This window comes from Limulus polyphemus, unplaced genomic scaffold (assembly GCF_000517525.1).
Source record: "Limulus polyphemus unplaced genomic scaffold, Limulus_polyphemus-2.1.2 Scaffold218, whole genome shotgun sequence".
Classification (NCBI taxonomy): domain Eukaryota; kingdom Metazoa; phylum Arthropoda; class Merostomata; order Xiphosura; family Limulidae; genus Limulus; species Limulus polyphemus.
In genome coordinates, this window is record NW_013665828.1 from 362,326 (window position 1) to 372,161 (window position 9,836).

General features: G+C 33.5%; 1 protein-coding gene across 2 annotated transcripts in view; it reads left to right on the forward strand.

Moving 5' to 3' along the window:
- The window catches only part of LOC106478505, a 105,478-nt gene that overhangs the window by 51,768 nt on the left and 43,874 nt on the right, over positions 1-9,836 (forward strand). The window lies entirely within an intron of this gene.

The following is a 9,836-nucleotide window of genomic DNA, read 5'->3' on the forward strand; positions in this document are numbered from 1 at the left end:
TAGTTCTCTAGAGGTAGTAAGAGAAGTTTTAATACTGAAATAGATGTTAGGGAAATACAGACGTGTGTTTCTTTGTCTGGTTTCCTCTAAGATGTGTTCTTGTTTGTTTGCTGAGTTTCCTCGTATATCTGTAGCTAGTTTATTACGTCAGTCTTTAATGAATAGAGCTGATTTACAATTACGGTGTTACATTTTAAGTGATCTTTGATATTGTAAGAATGATGTGGTGGACAGTGTTTTGGCAGATCTGAATTTTTTCATTAGGTAGAGGGTAGTGATAATTCACACCGATTAATGATTTTTTAAGATATATTCACTGTTGCTCTTCAATTAGGGCTGAATGGTAACAAACACATAGGAACTATTACACTAGCCTCAAAATACACAGGAACATTCACACTGGCCTCAATCAGAAAAATACGCAGAAACATTCACACTGGCCTCAATCAGAAAAATACTCAGGAACATTCACACTGGTCTCAATCAGAAAAATACACAGGAACATTCACACTGGTCTCAATCGGAAAAATACACAGGAACATTCACACTGGTCTTAATCGGAAAAATACACAGGAACATTCACACTGGTCTTAATCGGAAAAATACACAGGAACATTCACATTGGCCTCAATCGGGAGTTCTTTTTAGTAAAGATACAGTTAACGTTGTCGGCTATTATTTATAGTCATGTGGAATAATTTTAATTTCAACTAAGAAATTGCACAACAAATTTCACAGTTCCTTAACTTTGATTAATTATGATTCTTCAAGGAAGGGTTTTTAGAGAACTTCTTTGCTACAACATCGTCTATAAATTGAGATGCCCTTTTTTGTAGGGGGTCAGTTAGTCGCTATAATACTAAGACAGAGTTCTTTTTGGGGGGTCAGTTTGTCGTTATGATACTAAGACAGAACTAATGTATCTTAGAGTCAGGTTTACAGCATGAATAAAGGTCTTAGAATATTTATAAGTTACAGTGCATGGAAATGTCTTATTTCTATTGTACAACAGCTTCGATAGTCAGCGGAGGAGAAGGGTGAGGCACATTGAGCTTCACCCTGATCCCCACTTTTCAAAGAGTTTTCATCAAGTCTAGAAATAATTGAAGTCTTTTTTTTGTATCTCTCTTTACTTTTAACACGTTTTTTTTTTTATAAATGACTCGGATTAAAAGATGGATTGATAATTAATTCTATTATTTTTACCTAAATCCAAATTATAGAATTTTTGTTGTTTTTTTTCTGTATCGAGAAAACTAGTTAATCTTATATGATTATCAGCAAAAGGATTATTAGCTGACTCCGAATCTGGCTTGATTTAAAAATAATATTGTTTCTTTCGAAAGTTTACGAGAAACTTCAGTAACAAAATGGTTAGTTTGAAAATCATCATCTGGAGCATAGAAATATTTAAACAAGGGAGAAATGTTATCAGCACCATGACTTAGATCGATAACATATCTTTAGCCACTACTGGCTTATTATCGTTAAGTGGTTCACGGTTTTTGTTCGTTAAAAAAATGGAGCGTAGTCAGTCAGTTGTGGTTACCTGTATCACAGCCAAAAAACTACGTCCTCTATTGTTATGGTCGTGAATTCATGATATTTTCAGGAATGGGCTCACAATGAGAACTATAAATATTACAAGTCATTATCCTGAAGAATTTCGTTATAGAAGAATCTGTACTGATATATATATATATATCCACTACCATTCAAGTGAAATGTGGCTTATATCGTTCACGTTAATATGTGCTTTGAAGGTACCACAGTACCATTCAATGCCTGTCATAAAGAGATTGATAATGATTTCTGCGGTGAACATTTTAGCTATTGACGTAATATTGGGCGTGTGTGCTTGTTGTTCTGTGTACTTTCATTGACGTTTTAGTGTTCTAGTTTTTGGAAAGAATAGTGTTAAACTTTGGTATAATATGTATTGTTGTATTTTCTGTTTCCTATCGCTACCGGAGCTTCTGGAGCCTTAGCTATGGTATAAAATGTTGCTTATATTATTTTTGTTAGCTGTGTTTTACTGTTATGGTGATGTACGATCACAAGAGAGTCCTGGGTAGTTTTGTTTTTCACAACGCTTGTAGCAGGTGAAGGTTATGTATGTGAAGAATTTAGTTGCGAAAGATCAAGAAGTTGCAGTATATCTTGATTAAAGCTTTTGACTTTTGTCCTTGTTGGGTATAGTTACTCGCATAGATTAAATGACAAGGTCAGAGACCAGAATTACGTAAAGGAAGGAGGTTATTTGGTTTCACTAGTTCGCAGATGTGTTTCAAAATGTAATTCCTTCGAGTTTTTGTTTAATATTTGATCTATTAAATCGTGAAGGTTCTAATTATTCTACTGAGTGAATATGTTTTTAACTTTGTTAATTTCATATCTGATTCTCTCTTAAGATTATTTTAAGCTGATTCCAATTAAAAACATCGATATTATCGATAAGTGATTTTCTCAGAATGTGAGAATCGAATTATCTTGAGAAAAAGCTTGTTCAGGTCAGTCTTTTAAAAATTTTGATTGATTGATGTATTTGACCAAGCCCAAGATCTCATAGATTAATTTACTTTAATCCTGCCTAAATATTTTCAATTAGAGGGTAGGCTGGTAGAGATCCTGATGAGTAATAAAATGAAATCGGGTATAAGGATGCCCAACGCTGGGTATCGCAAGTGCAAAAAATATTGCTGATAAATAGGCAATCAAAAGTCTCGTACATTAATTTACTCTAATACTACCTAAAAAAATTTCAAGTGCCGCGGCTATTGAGAATTCTCTCGTTTTATAATTTGTATCTATGTCTGGTCTTAGGTAGCTATCAGTTGTGTCTTGAATGATACCTTTCGTTCCTCGTTTTAAATCGGTCTGTACGTTAATTTAGTATGGTTTGTTTATAGAGACCAAGCTACTATCAGAGGCAACAAACAAAATCACCACAAATTTGCTATCAGAATTGTTAACAGCATTACAATGTTCTCAATTCAGAATATCCTTGTGTATTTAGGGTAATTACCTTAGTACCGGAAAATGTAGCTATTTTAAGATAGCATTATATGTTTCCTTCTTGCTATAACATCCTTTGTTGCTGCAAATAAAAGGATGTTTCATATACGGTGGTTAGGGTTTGTCTCCATTACATCATGTTAATGCATCATTTTTTTTGCAGAATTGTCTTCTTTTTCTAGTATTTAATTTGTTTTTTTTTAAAATGTTATGTTTTGTTCCTGTGAATCAGCATGAATGACGCTCTTCCTCTGAATGTTTCCTGCCTGAAAAAATAATAAATTTATTTTATTTTTAAAGCTTTTTTTCAAAGAAAAACAAGTCACAATAAATTGAAGTAAGTTATTTTGTAAGACTTATAGAAACATGAGTTGAAAAGAAAGATCCAGAAATAATTCCTCTGTTAATTAAGCAGATAACTCAAATAATTATAAAAATCCAAAAATTTCAGGATCTGGTCAAAAATAAATTTAGAAATAAAAATAAAATGAATTCCTGTTTCATACTTAAATAAAAATCAGTTAAAATGAAAATTTAGGATCAAGCCAAAATTAGTGAAATCAGCAAAAAAAACTAAACAAGAGAGAATCCCCAACAGCTGCGTCTGTAATTAGAACTCAAATCGGTCAAGAGATGAAGTTATGAGCTAAAAGTTTGCACTTGAAAAAACTCAGAGCCATTCTATGAGCCGCTATGCCGCAGCTAAAAATAAAAATCATATAATAGATGTGAAAGCATTGTTGTTGAGCTTTTGCTTGTGTTCTGTGAGTTTCTTCTACAGTTCGGTTGTCGTTTGTGATGCCATCATTATGACTGCGTGACATGAGTAGGGCAAAATGCAGTTATGTTGCTATATATATTTAGGTTTTAAGCCTGAACAAGAGATAGTTAGTTAGTGTCTTTGTATGTTGAAGAATTTCGGTAGAGATCTTTTGTTGGTTCCACCTTGTGGTATCACTCTGATAATTATGTTAAGCTAATACTGACTGATCGAGACGTAAATCCTCTTGTGGCATTATTGTTCATATTTCAGTCTTTTCAACTATGGTTCTACTGGTTTGTTTGTTTTCTTTTTTGCTCTTTTGCTGTATAATCTATTTTTTGAGAAGAGATGTCAGTTTGTAAATATAGGTTGATGGTGAGGCGCTGTTTACTTCGTAGGTGAGAATGTCTAGGAATTATATGGTTCTTTTTCACATCTGAATGGTGATTCATACACCTTAGTTCAAATATATGTCCAGGTTTATGTTTGTATGATTGTTTTTAATTATGCACAAAGCTATACAAGGGCTATCTGTGCTCTGCCCACAACGGGTATCGAAACCCGGTTTCTAGCGTCGTAAATCCGCAAACATACCGCTGTGCCACTGGGGGGCATCAAGGTTTAGAAAGCAGTTAAGTGCTTTCTGTATATTTAACCAAATTACGATATAGTGAGTTATCAAATTTTAAATGTTTAGTACTACAGCTTTAGTATCGAAATTTTTCCCTGAAAATGTTACTAAGTGGCGATCAAGACTTGTTTGTCCAAGTCAGCCAGCCATCTTGGAGTTCGAAGTAAGTGGGGTCATTAATGTGGACTAGTAGGGCCACCCGTAGATTTTGTATTGTGGTTGGCACAGATTTATAGAACCGGGTACTTTGTCAGTTGATATCTGTTTCTGTAAGGAAGACTTGTTTCGTAGGTACGCTGAGAAACATGACGATCACATTATAGACCAATGAAAAGTACTACAGCGTTTTTGTTTCCTTCAGTGACAGTTTCTCAGTTGATGACACAGGATGCTATAACGACAAGGAAGTGTGGTGTGTATGAAGTCAGAGACACTCTGCACGTGACGCTGATTAGGGGGATGAAGTGATCTCGGGATTTGTGTTTGTTTATTTTTTAATTTCGTGTATAGCTACTGTGCTAGCCATTCACGATTTGGCAGTGATAGATTAGAGGGAAGGCAGCTAGTCAATACCATTCTCCGCCAGTTCTTGGGCTACTCTTTTACCAATGAATAGTGAGATTGATCATTAAATTATAACGCTCCCACGGCTGAAATGGCGAGCAGGTTCTGTGACGGGGATTTGAACCTCCGACCCGCAGATTGTGAGTCAAGTTCCCTAACCACTAGGCCATTTCAGATTCGGAATTTGTGAATTTTGAAATTCCACGCGGATAGCTTCGGTTAGTTTGTGGTTTTTAAAGTCCCTTAGACTTTTTCATTTTACTCTTCTTATCGATTCCACCTTCTAATTTTTAATTTCATGTACGCGCCATTTTGATTGACAATTTATAGGTTATTATTGAAGACTGTTTTGTTCATTACTACTGGAATGTATTCTTCATGTTATAACCACGAAACATTGCCACCACTGGCCGGCTGAAAGTTCAACATTGCCAAACACGAGTTTAAAGGTTGTTGGATAAACATAAATATAGATGTTACTTCTACTGCTAGAAATGGCTGAATATTGGCTAGCCCTCCAATCTATAGTGTGTTATCAAATATATTCATTACTTTGTTTCTCTAACTGTATTATCTTCCCTCGTAAGTTGTTCTTTCACTGGCAGTTTATATGGGCTAGCACACAGGTAAATATTAAACTATTTAAGTTTTTTATTCTACACATATTCTTTAAAAATATACTGTATACCAGTAAACATTCGTTGTTATTCCTTAGTTACTGGATGAAATTGACTTCATAAATTACATTTAAGATAGCATTGCATATTTATTTGCAATAATTGTAAATTTTACAATGGAAAAGCGACTTTGTGGTAGTACGGGCCTCTGTTTTGAACAAGTCACAAACATTTTACATTGATACGGAAATTCCTACAAAATAATATTTATAAAATATTAAAGTATTATATTATGCAAGATGCTAGCGTCAAATTACCGGCTCGTTTACATATCGTTCAATATGACTATGATGTCCACATATTGCATGAATTGAGTAAATGTATCTTAAAGCTTATCAGAGCACTTAATATTAAGAACTGGCAACATTGAGTGAATCACTCATTTTCTGTGTAAGATGCATATAGAACTCCAACAATAATTAATATTAAGAACTGGCAACATTGAGTGAATCACTCATTTTCTGTGTAAGATGCATATAGAACTCCAACAATAATTAATGGAATTAACTGTAGTATTTTCAGTAGTTTTTGTATGTGTGTGTGTGTGAGTCATATATTATTATGAATCAGGTAATCAACAGTCATGGACCCACAAGCAATTAAAGGCATAAATAGAAAAATGTCTGTAAAAGTAAAATACATTGCGCATGGACCCCCAACGACAATTCTAATATCATTATATTTAAAAAACAAAATATGAAAATAAAAATAAAAAAAAACTGCTCGCACTTTAACTTGTGTTTACATCTAACTATTTCGCTCAAAACAGATATTAACTAATGACCTAAATAAATGTATGCCCTATGCTAAAAACGTTTCGACATGGAGAGTAACATGTACATGGAAACACTTACTTGTAGATTGGGATACTATGGTGATTTCTAAGTAAAACTGGTGACATAAGTAGCGCTTAGATCACTACTATGTCTGTCGGATCTCAGCCGGCCTAATGAACTTCGATTATAGGCGAAAAGCCTTGTCGGCACTGGATATGACAGACGTAGTAAGGTTTATGTATATATTGAGGCGTTCATTCATATAATCTTACAATTAAATATGACATAAAATGTTTATTGAACTTCAATATTTTGGCATATGTTTTGTTATGCAGATTTAGACCCAACAAGATTCAACCTCATATATTCCTGCCAAATGGACACATGCTCAACAAATTGAATTAGCTAGTCTCATAAGTTAATGAAAACGCGATATCTGAATCACACAAAAGAGCTGTTAGGATCCTTGATTAGTTAGTTGGTTTGAATCATACTCTTTTTAACAAACCAGTTTTTGTTTAGAAATTTTCTTAGTTATGGATGTAAGTAACTTAACGCTGTTGATGAACGTGAAACTTAAAGTTTAATGTGTTGGATAATTTATTATGATCTCATAATGTATTAAATGAACATTCATGAATTATTGAACACTGTTGATTAATAATTAAATAAGTAATATGTGTCCAATATAACTCCATTGTCCTTTGTAACACTCTCATAATGTCATTTGTTTTTATTAACACGTTTGTCCTTTGTAACGCTCTCATAATGTCATTTGTCTTTATTAACACGTTTGTCCTTTGTAACACTCATAATGTCATTTGTCTTTATTAACACGTTTGTCCTTTGTAACACTCTCATAATCTCATTTGTCTTTATTAACACGTTTGTCCTTTGTAACACTCTCATAATGTCATTTGTCTTTATTAACACGTTTGTCCTTTGTAACGCTCTCATAATTTCATTTGTCTTTATTAACACGTTTGTCCTTTGTAACACTTTTATAATGTCATTTGTCTTTATCAACACGTTTGTCCTTTGTAACACTCTCATAATGTCATTTTTTTATGAACACGTTTGTCCTTTGTAACGCTCTCATAATTTCATTTGTCATTATTAACACGTTTGTCCTTTGTAACACTTTTATAATGTCATTTGTCGTTATTAACACGTTTGTCCTTTGTAACACTCTCATAATGTCATTTGTCGTTATTAACACGTTTGTCCTTTGTAACACTCTCATAATGTCATTTGTCGTTATTAACACTTTTGTCCTTTGTAACACTCTCATAATGCCATTTGTCTTTATTAACACGTTTGTCCTTTGTAACACTTTCATAATGTCATTTGTCTTTATTAACACTTTTGTCCTTTGTAACGCTCTCATAATGTCATTTGTCTTTATTAACACGTTTGTCCTTTGTAACACTCTCATAATGTCATTTGTCTTTATTAACACGTTTGTCCTTTGTAACACTCTCATAATGTCATTTGTCTTTATTAACAAGTTTGTCCTTTGTAACACTCTCATAATGTCATTTGTCTTTATTAACACTTTTGTCCTTTGTAACACTCTAATAATGTCATTTGTCTTTATTAACACGTTTGTTTACTAGGCTCCAGATAAGGCAAAAGTTAAGTTTGAACGATTTATGTTATATAAATATAGTGACTTAAAAACGATTTAGTCCTTTTCTTCAATACTCAAAAGTAATATGACTATTTTAAAATAATACAAATGTATCCTGGTATTTAAATAACTTTATTTGGAAACGAAACTTGAGTGTTTTTTAGCGGTTACAAATAATTCGGTATTATTTCATTCACATCCTGCAGTGGGTGAATCCTCGTTTTATGACTTAATACGTCATATTCTTTATTTTAAAATCTTATACCCATCTTCATGTGTTTGGTGTTTTTCTCCGGATAAGAGACGTTTTAGGATTATTTTTTTTTTGACACTGATGTTGAAAGCATAAGAACAGTATAATAGCTGTGTGGTCAAGACGTTCCAAAACGTAAAGTGCCAAAATATAACCCACATAACTTGATTTAAAATTTTCAGGCTGGTTCGTTTTCAAACCAAGGGTTTTCGAGAAGTGAATCGACTTTTCTCTATAAAATCCCATTGGTATGTTGTAATACTTGTCCAATTCACTTAGTATCCAAGCAAAGAGGGAAAGAGAGAGAGAAATAGCTTCGTGGCAAATACAATACCTTTACCAACTAGTTGTTGAAAAGAAAACATTTTCTCAAAAGGACCTGGTAGTAAGGCTCTTTACTGTTAATGAGAACATGTTCTGAATTATGCAAGTCAAATCATAGATTGATATATATATACATATATATACTGAGATGTATAATTACATACTGTAAAAGAGAAAACTGTCCAATGACAGTTCCTGTCAGTATCCTTTAACTCGTAACAGAAAATGTCTGTGGTCATATATTTTCTTACAGCAAATTTCGTTTTTGATCTGGTTTCTTGCGCTAAACACAATTTTAAAATGAAACGAGTAATATTTAGTACAAATGTATGAACTGTAAATAATCGAGTAAGAAATGTAGAACACATATTAAGTAACTTACAAAATGTTATTTGAAGAATATATTCAGTATTGAATCACAGATAAAGATTTTCTGTGCAAGGCTAGAGAGAAGCATGAGACAGAAGTACATTTACTGATTTGTTTAAAACTATACATATTATGATTCTATTGCAAAATTTTATGTTCTCAGGTACTCAGGTTTTTCTTATATTGTTTTCTGTTTATACAAATAATTGTTAAGCATTAAATGGTTTGTCTTAACTACGGAAAATAATTGTCTTTTAAGTATAATATTTTAAAACTAAAATGAATACACCGATGTATATAGTAGTCGGCGGTGTGAGAAATTCGGATTAAACTGAGTAGAAATTAGACAAGAATTATGCCCATGGACGTCCACGGCGGGGGGGGGGGGGCAGGAGGGGCACTTGCCCGCACCTGAAAAATGAAAAAATGAAAAACCTAATTCATTCTTTATTCATTCAGCATCTGGATATGAATTTTTTATTTAATCAATAATTTGCCCCCTCCCTCTCCGGAAAAATTTTCATGATCATGTCAACAGAAGTATAAGTAGTCCACACTTTGGCAAACTGACATCCATAGTCCTCAACAGTAGGATGCTGAAGCCATGTGTAATTATGTAAATTCATAAAGATCTAAATAATTATTTATCGGCCCGGCATGGTCAGGTAGTTAGGGCACTCGACTCGCAATCTGCGGGTCGCGGGTTCGAATCCCCGTCTCATCAAACATGCTCGCCCTTTCAGCCGTGGGGACGTTATAATGTGACGGTCAATCCCACTATTCGTTGGTAAAAGAGTAGCCCAAGAGTTGACGGTGAGTGGTGATGTCTAGCTG